This window comes from Podarcis filfolensis (genome assembly GCF_964270895.1).
Source record: "Podarcis filfolensis genome assembly, chromosome: Z".
Classification (NCBI taxonomy): Eukaryota; Metazoa; Chordata; class Lepidosauria; order Squamata; family Lacertidae; genus Podarcis; species Podarcis filfolensis.
The window spans coordinates 30691735-30707311 of record NC_139617.1 but is presented as its reverse complement, the minus strand read 5'-3'; positions in this window follow the sequence as shown (position 1 = coordinate 30707311).

The following is a 15577-nucleotide window of genomic DNA, read 5'->3' as shown; positions in this document are numbered from 1 at the left end:
CTAATGTTTAGTTGGAATCACTCTTCTTGTAATATAAATCCATTGGTTTTGGGTCCTCCCTTCTGGAGCAGGAGAAAACAAGCTGGCTCCAAGAAAGGAGATTCCGACTAAGCTTTTTGAAGAATTTTCTGAGGTTAAGAGCTCTTCGACAGTGGAACAGACCCTTTCCAAAGGTGGTGGATGATTTTTTGATTCAGTGTCAAGGATGCTTTAGTTCTGATTCCTGCATTGCAGGGGGGGCTGGACTACATGACCCTTGGGGCCCTTCCAACTCTACAACTCCATATTTGTAATGAATTTATCTTGGTGGGATGCATGGAGACTGGCTACAGATGGCATTTGCCTATGTGGCAGTCCATGGTCCTTGGGGGCCCATTCCATGTTCTTTCCCAAGAAACCATGAGTGTCTCTGGGCTCGTGCTTTCAACATGATGTCACTTGACAGCCATTGCTATAGAAGGCTTTCAGTTGTGGCTTAATACTGGGGGTGGGGTTGTACTTGAAAGAAAAGAGTTATTAGCCTGACAAAAATTCAATTACAAGCTCTGATTAATTAGGGGCGGGGAGGTGGAGGCTCAGGGTAAGAAGTTGCTGTTCCAGATGTGAGGGGGGCTTTTTCGTTGTTGTTCTGATTCCCTCCCCCTCATCTCTTCCAAGGATTTAAGCCCTCTGGCTTTCTGATCCTGCTTTCAAAGCAAAGGAAATATGGATTGTCAAGCTCTGCCTGGGTCATCTTCTCTGCTGTGGGCAACACATAATTAGGATCGTAGAATTGTAGAGTTGGAAGGGATGCCAAGGGTCATCTAGTCCAACTCTCTGCAGTGCAGAAATCACAGCTAAAGCATGATGGCAAATGGCCATCCAACCTCTGCTTAAAAACTTCCAGGGAAGGAGAGTCCACCATCTTCTGAGGGAGTCTGTTCTACTGTCGAAGAGCTGTTACTCTCAGAGAGTCAGAATATGTATTTTCATTTGAATCCATCAGTTCAGGTCCCCCCCACCCTTTGCAGCAGCAGAAAAGAAGCTTGCTCCATTTTCCAAGTCCTTAAGATATTTGATGATAGCCAACATACATATCTCCTTTAAGTCTTATTTTTTCCAGACTAAACATTCCCAACACCTTCAACCGTTCCTCATAAGACTTAGTTTCCAGATCCTTCATCATCTTGGTTGCCCTCCTCTGCCCACCTTTCACCTTGTCAATATCCTTCTTAAATTGTGGTACCCAAAACTGGACCCAGGACTCCTGGTGGAGTCCGACCAAGGCAGAATAGAGTGGTACTGTGACTTCCCTTGACCTGAACACTACACTGTTGATGCAGCCTAGAATAGTGTTAGCTCTTCCCCCCCCTTTTTTTTGGTTGCTATTTCATCACATTGCTGACTCATTTTAAGCTTGCAGCCTACTAAGGCTCAAGATCCTTTTCACATACACTTCTAGCAACAGCAGAAAGGTGTCAATACGAACCAGTCTGATGTGGAGGGGACATTGCAGTTTTTGGACTATGTGGAAATTATTTGGGCTTCTGCATATACAGTATTGTACTAGTTCTCATCTGAATGCTTTCCTGCATAATACTGTGCCAGTTTGAGGCTGAACTCAACAGCCAGGCTGCTGCACTTTCATAGAATCATAGAAGTTGGAAGGGACCCCAGGGATCATCTAGTCCAACCACCTGCAATGCAGAAATCACAACTAAAGCATCACGGAGCCATATGATTCTATGATCTTGTGAAAATGGTTTGAAAAATACCATACACAGCTCTGGGCTTCCAACTGCAATGGAGAGCAGTCTGAAAACCAAATCATGAATACTCTCCTTCTTCCCATGTTTCCGAAATGATCAAAGGGATAGAGTGACTCCCCTATGAGGAAAGTTTGTTTTGTCAGGGACTTTTTAGTTTAAAGTAAAGGTGAGTAATGGCTCATCCATACTTCCTCTCGTCCCACTGCTTTCCTAAGGAAAACCACTCTTTAGCTCTAAATCAGAGAAAACAGCAATTCAGGTTTTCTCCAAATTGACATTTGCTCTGATTTAGCACTAAAGAGCAGGTTTTCCCTGGGAAGGGAGCCGGGTGAGGGGGAAACTGCTTGGACCCATGATTTCTAGGCATGGGAGAAGCAGAAGTATGGATGAGCCCTACGTGACAACACAATGGGAGATGGGAGGGGGAAGAAGAAGAAGAAGGAGGAGGAGGAGGAGGAGGAGGAGGAGGAATAGGACATCCCTATTTCCATCGGAGAAAAGTTGGAGGGTATATTTCCAGAGCCTGGTGCTCTGAGGCAACTCCCTCACCTAGCCTCAAGGGTGATCTGGCCCTGGGGTGGAGCCACGTGGAACTATACATACCCATTATTATTATTATTATTATTATTATTTATTATTATTATTCAATTAGGAGACTTATATGCAACTTTTAACAAGTGGCAAATCTCAAAGCAGTTCATATATACATTTTAGAAAAAAGAAAGGAAGGAAAAGATAAATCAACGAATAGCAATGATTAGAACATCCATATAGACAAAACACAGAACATATAATTTCAGCATTTATAGCTGACCGAACCAAAAGAAGAGAGAGGAGGAGAAAGGGAACGATCAACAGCTAGGAAACAATGGGGTAAATAAAGAGATCTTTGAGCGTCTGCAAAAGCATCTAATTGTCACTATAGTAAACATGGTCTCTCTGGTGCAGGCAATATTGAGCTAGAAGGACCAATGTTCTGAGCCTGGGCATGGCAGCTTCCAGGTCTCAGCCATGCAGTTCCCATTATGGCACTGGACTACAAACCAATGGGGTAACCCTGGAGACCCCAATAATTAATGTCTACAATATTTATTGAGGGACTTAAGGATCTGAATATATTTACATTATGGAACTTGCTCTCACAAGAGTTATTAGTTTTGTTTGTTCATTATGGTATGTGTTCCTGTGTTTTTGTACTGTAAACCATCCTGTGATCCTCAGATGAAGGGTGGAATATATATATATTTTAAAAAAAACAAGTAACTAAAATAGTCATGGCCACCAACTTGGATGGCTTTAAAAGAGAATTAGACAAACTGGGGTCTGCCTCCACAGTTGGAGACAGTGGTGCTTCTGAGTGCCAGTAGCTGGGGCCATGGGGAGGTGCTCTTGTGACTGAGATCTGCTTGCTGGTAGATTTGCATAAAGAAAGACACAAACCAATAAATAAATTTTAGAAAGGGGCAAGGTTAAACACAGACACACAAGGCATTAAAAAATAATAATTCATTGTGCTCCACTCCCTCTTTCTTCTGCCCAGCTGCCCAAAGCAGGAGGCCAGCAGCAGCAGCAGCAGCCATGGATAGGCCATGGAGAGGCAATGGGATGCTCCTTCGCACTGGCAGCACCATAGTGACCTCTCTGGGGCGCAAATCTGGGCAGTGTGTATGAAGGTCCAGGGCTGTCCAGATGACAAGACTGGCCTTGCTGATGTGGTTCAAAAGGAAAGCAGAGCAATACATTTGGCACCAGCTTGGCTGAAAGAGATGCCATCTAACCATCTTAGGGACTCTACTCTGGATTTGTGTAGGATTTACACCATAGCCTTTTCTTCTTCTGAAGTTATTCTGCAAGGCAGCAAAGGCTTAGAATTTTCCTTCTCCTAAGTGGGCTCCCTTCTCTTCCCAGGTTGACGACCCCCATCTGCCCCTCACTTCCTTCTATGGCACATGCAGAAACTGCCTTCTTGACCATTGGACTCGCTATTGGTCTTGTCTGCTTAATCTGCTGGAGTCTGTCTTCACACACAGGGGAAATCCCTAACTAACTGAGGATTTGAGGCCCATCGGCTACCCTCACCTGGTTTAGCTAGCCAGTTGAAGCCATTTCCCAGAGTGTGACTACTGTTGCATGCTGACAGCTTGTAGGCGCCACAGGTGAACGATGAATGCAGAGTGGGGACCAAAGGTAATAAACTACCCCAGAAGAAGCACATGTCTCTCACCAAAAGTACTACCCCTCCCCTAATGCACCATTCACCCCCCACCTGGACTACTGTGTCCCTTTCTGGGCACCATCATTTAAGAAGGATATTGACAAGGTGGAACATGTGTAGAAGAGGGTAACCAAGAAGATCAAGGGTCTGGAAACAAAGCCTGATGAGGAATGGTTGAGGGAGTTAGGGATGTTTAGCCTGGAGAAGAGGACCCTGGGAGGAGATAGGACAGCCATCTTCAAATATCTCAAAGGCTGTCACATGGAAGATGGAGCAAGCTTGTTTTCTCCTGCTCCAGAGGAAAAGATCCAAAGCAACAGATTCAAATGACAAGAAAGGAGATTCTGACTAAACTTTAGGAAGGACTTTCAGATGGTAAGAGCTGTTCAATAGTGAGGCAGACTTCCTTGAATGTTGGCAGATTCTCCTTCATTGGAGGTTTCAAAACACTGGTTGGGTGGCCATCTGTCATTTAGGTTTTATTTCTGCACTGAAAGGGGTTGGACTAGATGATCCTTGGGGTACTATCCAACCATGCAATTATCTGATGGTATGATTCTTTAGCTGTGATTTCTGCATTGCAGAGAGTTGGACTAGATGATCCTAGGGTTCTATCCAATTCTACAATTCTGTGATTCTATGCTAGGATTGCCGTATTTCAAAAAGTGAAAATCTGAACACAACGTTGTTGTCTATAAAGAAGAAGAAGAAGAAGAGGAAGAAGAAGAAGAAGAAGAAGAAGAAGAAGAAGAAGAAGAAGAAGAAGAAGAAGAAGAAGAAGTTGGTTTTGAGCTATTTTAAGGGTTGCCATAGGCCCAGATTTTCCTGGATATTTAAGCTCTTTCCGCCCAGGCATTGTTTCCAGCAGCCAAATCCCGGCAATAACAACAACAACAACAAGAACAACAACAACAACAATAATAATAATAATAATAATAATTTTTTATTTATAGCCTGCCCATCTGGCTGGGTTTCCCCAGCCACTCTGGGTGACTCCCAACAAAATAAACAGAATAAAACTTCAAACATTAAAAACTTCCCAAAACAGGACTATGTTCAGATATATGGCATACCTTTCTGGGGTAGAAGTTCCATGTCATCCAGTTGCTAAGGTTACGAGAGTTGGGTAGTATCTCCTGAAGCTGCAAACTTTGGGGCACAGATGCATCCACTCTAAAGTGAAACCACCAAACCACCCACTCAAAGATTATTGAAAAACGGTGATACCAACTTTGATTCTGAGTCAACCTTAATTGGAGAATTGTTTGTAATTTTTTCTCTCTTGGCAACAGCTCATTTTCGCTGTTGGACTGAGAGGCTGCCAAGCAGATTTTCAAATCAAATGGCAGCAATGAAAGGAGTCTTTCCTCCTCCCCTTTTGCTCCCTGCAAACAGCTGCAACTGGCTTTGGTGTTTTTTGCTTTTTATCTTCACTGAGCACTGGGCCAAATATCCCCCTTACGAATCCAAATTCAAAGCAATTATTGCTCATCGTTGCAGTCCCCGAGCAGCTGTGAGCCCATTTTTTCTCCGATTTCCCCTTTATGTGGAAGGCTTCCCATAAAATAATCCACATGAAGCTCAGTCTGCAAAATCACGCCATTCTCCCAGTTCATGGACAAAGGGTGTGACAGGCTAACACCACGGAATCATGCAGACTTGGAGTTGGAAAGGACCCCAAGAGTCATCTAGTCCAACCCCTTGCTATTCAGGAATAGCATCTAAAGAATCCCTGATAGGTGGCCATCCAACCTCTGTTTAAAAACCTGCAGTGAAGGAGAATCCACCACCTTAGAAGGTGGTCCATTCCACTGCCAAACAGCTCTTGCCCTCTGAAAGTCCTCCCTAAGTTTTAATTGGAATCTCCTTTCCTGCTACTTAAATCCATTGGTTTAGGTCCTTGTGGCATTTGCCCGTTCGTTTGAAAATGTCTGTACAGGGGGAGAGAAAGAGTTAATAGGTAGACCAATAGAAAAGCCAGAGGCGGAGCCTACCTGTTTATAAAAGGTCTTAGCCCAAGGTTTAGATGGTTGGTTGGTTGGTTGGGAAAAGGCAGTTGGGAAAGCAGTTGGCAGACAGATGGAAATAGAGAGACAGTTAGTGCAGTTGGTTCTTCTGTGAGGGGATGTAGAAGAGTTAAAGACAGAATAAAATAAGACTAAGAGGGTAAAGGGTAACAGCGTTTCAAATTCATTTAAAGTTTATTTGTGTTTGCAATAAACGACAATCTTCATTGTTAACTTAAGAACCTGACTGAGACTACGTGGCCGGGGGGGACCTGGTTGGTGGCAGCGGATTAGTGGTATATGGGTCAATAGTGCGTGAGACGACCGGGGGCTCCATAGGAATGCCACAGTCCTCACCTCTGGAGTGGCAGTAAACAAGCTTGCTCTGTCTTCTCTGGGACAGACCACCAGATATTTGAAGGTGAGATGTGTTTCCATCTGGGGTACTGAGACACCAACCTGCTAATATCTGCCCCCAATCCCTCCTTTAAACTCTCCCAAAGCCACAGCCTAGAGACACTATCCAGTCCCAAACATCGATGATGTTAAATTTCCACTTACTAAGAGTTGTTAACAGCCCTGCTCATAGGATGATCAATCCCCTCCCTGCACTGCACAAGGACTCACAAAGCATCACTATAGCAGCAGTCCCCACCACTCCACCCCCATCTTCAAAGCTTCCTAATTGATAAACAAATCTGCAGATGACAATAAACAGGGAAGGGTAGCTAACACCTCAGAGTATGGAATGAGGTTTCACGAGGACCTTAAGCTAACCGAATGAATTTCGATCGGGACAACAGTAAGGTTCTGCACTTAAGCAGGAATAATCAGCTGCTCAACAGATGAAGGACATCTGGCTTTCCAGTAGGACATGTGACAAGGATCTAGGGGTCTTAGAACCATAGAATTCTAGAGTTGGAAGGACCCTGGGGGTCATCTAGTCCAACCCCCTGCAATGCAGGAATCTCAACTAGATCATTCCTGACAGATGGCCATCCAACCTCTGCTTAAAAACCTCCAAGGGAGGAGAGTTCACTACCTCTCGTGGGAGTCTGTTCCACTAACTTGCATTGCAGAGGGTTGGAATAGATGACCCCTGAAATTTCTTCCAACTCTATAATTCAATGATTCATTGCATAGGGGTTGGGTGGCCATCTCTTGGAGATTCTTTAGGTGTGTTTCCTGCATTGTCGGGGTTGGACTAGATGACCACTGAAGGTACCTTCCATTTCCATAATCTACCTAGGAGATGGTGGACTCTCCTCCACTGGAGGTTTTTAAGCAGAGGTTGGATGGTTATCTGTTATGCTTTAGTTGTAATTCCTGCATTGCAGGGAGTTGGACTAGATGACCCTTGGGTGCACCTTCAACCCCAGAATTCCATGGTCCTGTCTATTATTCTGCCATGTGAAGCAATCCATTGGTACAAGTCCTCTGCACTCAGAATTTTCCCCCACCCAGGCCCCTACTCTTCCCTTCACCCCTCCTGGTCTCTGCGGTGGAGATGTTGACTTTAAAGCCTTGAAAAACTTTTATCTGGAGATCTGGTCCTTTCTCTTTCACTGTGCTCCACTTTCCCTCCCCCCCACCCCACCCCTAGCCCCCACCATCCATCACTTTGAAAAATGACACTTCCCTGCTTTCTCCCTCAAGCTGCGCTTTCTCACTAAACCACCCTCCTTGCAGTTTTGATCCTGGACAGGAAACACTGCCATGTTGTTAATTAATGGTGATTATTTAGGGAAATCACAGCTAAATACCCTGGCTGGTCTTTGGGATGACAGATGGACCTTCGCCCAGGATGCCCAGCACAATTCATTCCACGAGCGCAAAAATTCCCAAAGTTCATGAACTTTGCAACTAGACCATTCGTAGATAGGTACGCCGGTTAACTCCATTGCTGCTGCTACCAGCTATGTTCAGTGGCGGATATTCTGTTTTATTATCTATATTTTAATAGATTTCTTTTTGATATTGCTTTATTCAATTAGAGTTTCAATTTTTTTAAAAAAAAACACTATTACCTTTAATACATTTTTAGTTTTTGCATTTTACCCATGTTGCTTTAATTCATTGGGAATTTTTCCACAGAGGTCGGGTGGCCCCCTCTCAGGGATCCTTTGGCTGTGATTCCTGCATTGCAGGGGGTTGGACTTAGTGTCCTTTGGAAGTACCTTCCACCTCTCCGATTCTATGATGGGCTTCTTATCCTGTTTGCTTAATTCAGACTGATTTGGCTTTGTTGGGAATCAAACAGGATGCACTTATCTATTGCTTTTATATCCCACCTTTTCTTCCTTCAAGGAGCTCAAGGTGGCATCCGTGGTTCTCACCCCCCTCTTCAGTTAAGCTCCCCCCCCCCAAAAAAAAAAACTCTATAAGGTGGGATCGGTCAAGAAGCAGTCACTGGCCCCCAGTGTCACACCCAGTGAGAGCTTCATGGCCAAGTGGGGGGGTCTCTCCCAGGTCACAATCCAACACTCTAGTCCAGGGGTCAGCAACCTTTTTCAGCAGGGGGCCGGTCCACCATCCCTCAGACCATGTGGGGGGCTGGACTGTATTTTGGAAAAAAATATGAACAAATTCCTGTGCCCCACAAATAACCCAGAGATGCATTTTAAATAAAAGGACACGATCTACTCATGTAAAAACACTAGGCAGGCCCCACAAATAACCCAGAGATGCATTTTAAATAAAAGGGCACATTCTACTCATGTAAAAACCCACTGATTCCTGGACCGTCCGCAGGCCAGATTGAGAAGGCGTTTGGGCCGCATCCGGCCCACGGGCTTAGGATGCCTACCCCTGTTCTAACCACTATACCATGCTGACTTTCTTGGATATAGTTGGATACCTTGAAATTAAGGTTTTGCACAACCACTTGCAATGCTGATATAATTCTATAATTGGAAAGGGAGTGTGGTTAATTGGCCTGGGTTTCTGCTCTCTACTTGAAATGCCAACCCTTGACAGGATCGGACCATTAATTTTTATTTCATTCATTCATACACACACACACCCACTCACACCCACACAAACCACTTCATTACCAGAAACCTCAAAGCAGTTTAGAAAAGGGATAAGAGGCAGAAAAGTTAATGACAATCATTGAAGACATAAAAGCTAACATAACAATGGTCTAAAAACAGATGAAGACTTGCATTAACTTTCTAAATATCTATAAATAAATAAAAAATTGTTTCAGCAGCTGCTGAAAAGAGGCAGAGAACTCCAATTGTAAGGGCCACTACATTAAGTGACCAGTGCATAACTGGTATCATGCAGCCCTTGCAGAAGAGCCAGTTCTGTGTATGGAAGCAGTCAAGGGGGTGCATGTGGGGGTAAGGCCATATTGCAGACAAACTGTTGTTAAAGGTTTTGTAATGCTAACAGTAATACCTTGAGTTTGGCTCGGTAGCAAATGGGCAACCCAGAGTGGCTTGGGAAACCCACCCAGATGGGTGGGGTATAAATAAATTATTATTATTATTATTATTCTTATTCTTATTATTATTATTATTATCTCTGAGGAGGTTTGCTATATGCTGACAAGACCTCACTCCTGTCAGCAATCACGCTGAAGCATTCTGCACTAGCTGGCAGATGAAGGTGACGGACTATATGGAATTAGCGGAAATGACTGGCAGAATCCGAGACCTGGGAGAAGAGTTGGTGGAAGAAGACTGGAAGAAATTTAAAGACTATCTTCAGAAACACTGTAAAATTAATGAATGTTAAAAATGATGTTGGATTGAAAATAAGAGGCACTAGCAACAAAGTTAATGAGAATATGCAAAAATGAGTTGATAATGGATGAAAATATAGAGCTATAATATGTTAAGATATAGAGTTAAGATAAACGAAAGAGGGTAAGGATTTGCTGATTTGATTATTTAAATGGGAATACAAAAAGGGGAGGTGTGAGGAAGTCAAGGAAACAAGCTAATGAGTTTAAAGTTACAAAAAATGGGTTTGTTTTTAACTCTTTTGTATCTATTTGTTTTTTGTACTTTGTATTTTTTTTTATTTTTTATGTATTTTTGTATGTTTTTTTCCCTTTTTTGTATTTTGTAAATTTATGTTTTTGTAAAATTTCAATAAATATTTTATAAAAAAAAAACATTCTGCACTAGCTGCAGCTTTTGGATCAAGTGCATCACATTGAGTGCAATGTAAAAGCTATCAATCCAAACCAGCAACCTTATTTAATTATCTTTATATGCGCAAATAAGCTTTTAAAATGTTTGTATAGCCCAAATGTGTGTAGCCTAAAACCAGAGAAATCTCATTTAGAAAACTGTGGACCAGATCAATGGACATCCTGAATGGCTGAAGGAAGATTCTGGATGGATAAAAGAAAGTCCTTCTTCATGCATTGAATAGTTAAACTATGACACTTGCTCCCATAGGAGGCAGTGAGGGTCATCTGCATAGATGGCTTTAATGGAAGATTAGACAAAGCAATGGAGGAGAGGGCTATTGGCTTCTAGCCAGGATGGCTCTGCTCTGCCTCCATGGTGAGAGGCAGCAATGCTTTTGAATACCAGTTGCTGGAAACCACAGGATGGGAGAGTGTTTCCTTGGTGTTCAAATCCTGCTTGTGGGCTTCCTAAAAGTGGCATCAGGGTGGCCACTGTGAGAACAGGATGCTGGATGCCATTGGTCTGATCCAGCGGACTCTTTTTATGTTATGTTCTTGGGTTAATGTTGCAGATTGTGGTAGAACTTAAAATGACCCTTTCTTTGCCAACCAGAAGAAATCAGCCCAAGTCAGAAACTTCCTGGCTAAACAAATGGTTGACCTTGGATGGCCTTTGCAGAGTCTAAAATCATTTCCTTCTTGATACATGGGCAGCCTTGGAGGATAACTCCATATTTTTCAGACAGAGCTCCCTGAGCACCAATGAACAGTTGATTCACTAGAGCTATCAACACGCCAGAGGTCAATGGTTGACATGACACTGCGCTAACTGCAGGAGAAATGCTGAGAATAAAGAATCCCCTTCCATATCACCTTCATAGACCTGATAAAGGCCTTTGACCCCGTCACTGGAAAATAATTCTTCACACTGCTCCACAGAATAAGTTGTCCACCTGAGCTCCACAAGATGATTGCATCCTTCCACGAGAACATATGCAGCTCCATCTATTATGGCAGTTCATCCTCGGATGCCTTCCCTATAAACAGTGATGTGAAACATGGCTGTGTTCTCGCCCCAATTCTCTGTGGCATATTCTTCTCCCTGTTGCTCTCATATGCCTTCAGCTTGACTGAAGATGGTGTGTACATCTGTTCAAGGAGCAGTGGTGGTCTGCTGAACCTTGCATGTCTCCACACCAAGAAAAAAGTGTGGTAGGTCTCTATCTGAGAGATGTTGTTTGCAGATGAAGCAGCCTTTACAGCACACTCCAAGGAAGCTCTACAGAGGCTCATCAACCATCTTGCCCAAGCCTGCAGGGAGGTCGGCCTTACCATCAGCCTGACAAAGACCAACATCCTGGGTCAGGGCATTGCCAGCACTCCATGCATCAGCATTGGTGACCAAACACTTGAGGTGATAGACAATTTTGTCCGCATGGTTCCACCATAACCAGCAGCCTCTCCATTGATGCTGAGCTGGACAAGCGTGTTGGCAAGGCAGCTCTGGCAATGGCTCACCTCTCCAAAAGAGTATCGGAGAATGTGATGCTAATGACCAACACCTAGATGAAGGTCTACCAGGCTTGCATGTTGAGCTTTCTGCTAGTGAGATATGGGAGTGATGTCTCAAAGCCTTCCACATGTGCTGCATTAGGAATATTTTGGACATCACATGGCAGGACAGAATCTCAAACAAAGATGTGTTCTCCCAAAGCCCACATTCCCAGTGTGTTTGCACTCCTGTTTCAGTGACGTTTACACTGGCTTGGTTGTGTCCACAGAATGGAAGATGGCAGAATCCCCAAGGACATCCTCTACAGGGAGCTGGCTACATGGACCAGGCCCATTGACAGACCAATTCTGTGTTACAAAGATATCTGCAGATGTGACATGAAGGAGGGCAACATCAACCGTGGTGTGTGGGAATCACTTGCAGACAAACGCAGTTCCTAGAGATAGTCAGGTCGTGTCTACAGCAGTGACCAGAGGAGAAGTGACCACTGCCAGGGATCCTTTAGCTGGGATTTGCATATTGGAGAGGGTGTACCAGATGATACTTAGGGACCCTTCGAACTCTAGTATTCCATTGTTCCACCACGATGGGAGAAGCAGACCTTTGGCGTCCCACAATCCCGCCAGATAATGATCCTCTGCCTGTTATTAGGAAGGTTAGCGAGGCATGGAGCAAGCCGGTGGCCGCAATTAGTGCTTTATTTTTGAAACAATTATAAATTGTGCAGAGTTATAATGAAAACAGACTCCAGGCCAAGAGCGTCCCGCTGCCAAAAGCACTACCAAGGGAACACAGTTGGAATGAGCGATTCTTTCAAGATGGGAATCCATTTATTTTGCTTGTGTGCTCTCACAGAAGGGTTCAGGGTGAGCAATTTGGGGCTGGCAAGGAAGAAGTAAGCTATGGCCTCAGAGTCTTATAGTACACCACACTGACAGTGGAAGCACACTCCATTTGAAGATGGTGGGCTCAGTTCCAGGTGCCCACCATTCCTTTCCAGCTAGAGTTGGGTAGAAATGTCCCAGCATTTGTTCACTCCTGGTCAGTTCCAGTAGGAAATCTGGATTCAATAAGGTCTGTGATTCCTGCATTGCAGGGGGTTGGACTAGATGACAATTGGAGGTCACTTCCAACTCTACAATTACTATGATCTACATGGGCAAGAAAATACTTCACTGCATTTGGAAAACTGTGTACAGTTCTGGTCACCTCACCCTCAAAAGGATTCAAAAGGTTCAGAAAAGGGCAGGCAAAGCAATCAAAGAGATGGAGCGACTCCTCTACGAAGAAAGGCTGCAGAGTTTGTGACTTTTTGTTTCCAAAAAAGGTGACTAAAAGGGGACATGAAAGATGTTTATAAAATTATGAAAGGCATGAATAAGCAGATGAAGAAAAGTTTTTCTCCCTCTTTCTTAACACTAGAATCCATGGACATCGAACGATGCTGAAAGGTTCAGGACAGAGAAATGTATTTATTCATGCAGTACAGTTATACTCTGGAACTCCCTCCCACAGGAGGCACTGCTTGCTGTACTGTGACTTCCCTTGATCTGGACACTCAACTTCTGTTGATGCAGCCTAGAATTCCACCAGCCCTTTTTTTGCTGCTGTGTTAAGTTTGTGGTCTACAAAGACCCCTTAGATCCTTTTCACATATGGTGCTGTCAAGCCAGGTGTCCCCATCCTATATTTGTTCATCTGAGGATTCCTGCCTAGGTGGACCATTGGCCTGACCAACAGGCTTTTTTCACATTCTTAATACTACTACTTTCACCCTCTCTCTTACCTGCCCCCTGCCCAACATCCATCCTTTCTCCTTTTTGCACACAGAATCATAATCTAATTTTCAGAATGCAAATCCTTAATATGGAGGGAGAAGCAGAAAAACCCACACTTAAAGCCCCTTTTGCAGCCCAGAAATCTGGTTGAATTGCATCACGAATGTGTGTGTGTGTGTTTGCAATGGAGAGAGAAAATGGAGGTGGTGCAAGAGAAATGGAGGAGGAAGGGGGAGCTCAGAGATGTCGGGGAGGGGGCCAGCCAGGGCCTTTTCAAACAATCTGTTTACCCCTGCAGCAAAGGAGCCCATTAACCAGCCGCCGCCTCCCTCTCATTTCCCATCATGCTGCGTCCCGCAATAACCCTCGCTGTGTTTATTTGGAGAAGCAGGAGAAAATTGTTTGTATAATTAGATCAGCAACAAGGGCTGCCCTCAGATGGTCCTCGGCAAGTGCTGAGGACCATGGGCTTCATCCTGCTCCATTGGAGGGAGCAGTTTGGGGGCTGCCAAGAACAACAGAGACCAGCTTGGATGGGCTACAAGGCCTAGATGGGCCCCATATGCTTTTTGCCCCCTCCTGCTGCTTGCACAGACCCACATTGTTCTCCAGCCTACCCTGTGGTGAGAGATGCTAGCCGCAGATAGGATTCGGCTGAAGAATGAAGCAAAGGGGCTGATTGGGCTGCCAGCCCTCCTTAGTGTCCTGGGAAGGGCACAACATTGCAGACATGCTACCTTTGCCTGGTTATATAATAGAATCATAGAATATGATATAGAGTTGGAGGGGACCCCCAAAGGTCATCTAGTCCAACCGCCTTCAGTGCAAGATTCACAGCTGAAGAATCCCTGGCAGATGGCTATCCTACCTCTGCTTAAAAGCCTCCAAGGAAGGAGAGCTCATCACCTTCTGCAGGAGTCCATTCCACTGTCGCCCATCAAACACTGGAAGGGGAGGAGGAGGAGGCAGGGCAGCAGCTGAATAACTCAGGACCAGTTTACCTGTGAGCGTACTTTACCTCATATATGCCCCCTTGACCACTTTGATTGGTGGAACTGCCACCATTACAGGTGCCACATGTCACTCGTTCAGCATTTGTAAGAAATTGATCATTTATTGTGGTGGCACCTACACTCTGGAACTCCTTGCTGAATTATGTCAGGCAGGCACCTTTGCTGTCCTAGTTTTGGCATGTGCTAAAAAAAAATTTTTTTTTGGTTTAGGCAAGTCTGCCCAGACATGTTGACGTATGTTTTAATCTGTTTTTAGTTGGATATTGGTTTTTTATCATGTGAATGTTTTATAGAGCGGGGTTTTTTACTGATAATTTTATTGTTTTATTGCTTTGAGGTTTCTCAGTTATCAAGCAGTGTATAGACTTTGTGAAATAAAATAATCACACCACAACTGCTGCCCGCAGGATCTTCTGCAAAGCCAATTTCCCCAGCATGTTGGGAAGTGGACTGAAGGGTTCCACTCCAGAGCTAGATGCATGTGAAAGATGGCATTTGGTTTGGTTTGGTTTGATTTAATATTTGTTTTCCACTTTTCCAACAGCAGCTGTTTACTTCAAAGCTCACAATAATCGCAATAGCAATGGGAGGGGGGACACATGCAGATATTGTAGAATCATAGAATTGGAAGGGAGCCCAAGGGCCGTCTATTTTAACCCCTTTCCATGTAGGAATCACAGCTAAAGTATTTCTGACAGATGGCCATCAGACCACTGCTTAGAAACCTCCAGTGAAGGAGAGCCCACCTACTTCTGAGGGAGTCTGTTCAAACAGCTCCTACCATACAAAATGTCTTCCTAATGTTTAATCAGAATCTCCTGAATCCCTTGATTTGAGTCCTATCTTCGGGAGCAGCAAGAAACAGGCTTGATCAGTCTTCCATATGACAGCCCTTTAGATATTTGAAAGTGGATGTTGTATCACCTCTCCTTCTCTTCTAAGGCTAAACACACCCAGCTCCCACCAACATTCCTCAGTATTTATTATCTTGGTCACCCTCCTCTGCTCACATTTCAGCTTGTCAATAAACCTATTAAACTGTGGTGCCCAGAACTGGACACAGTATTCCAGGTGGGGTCTGACCAAGGCAGAATACAGTGGGACTGTAACTTTACTTGATCTCCAGATGCAGCCTAGAACAGCATTAACCTGTTTTGCTA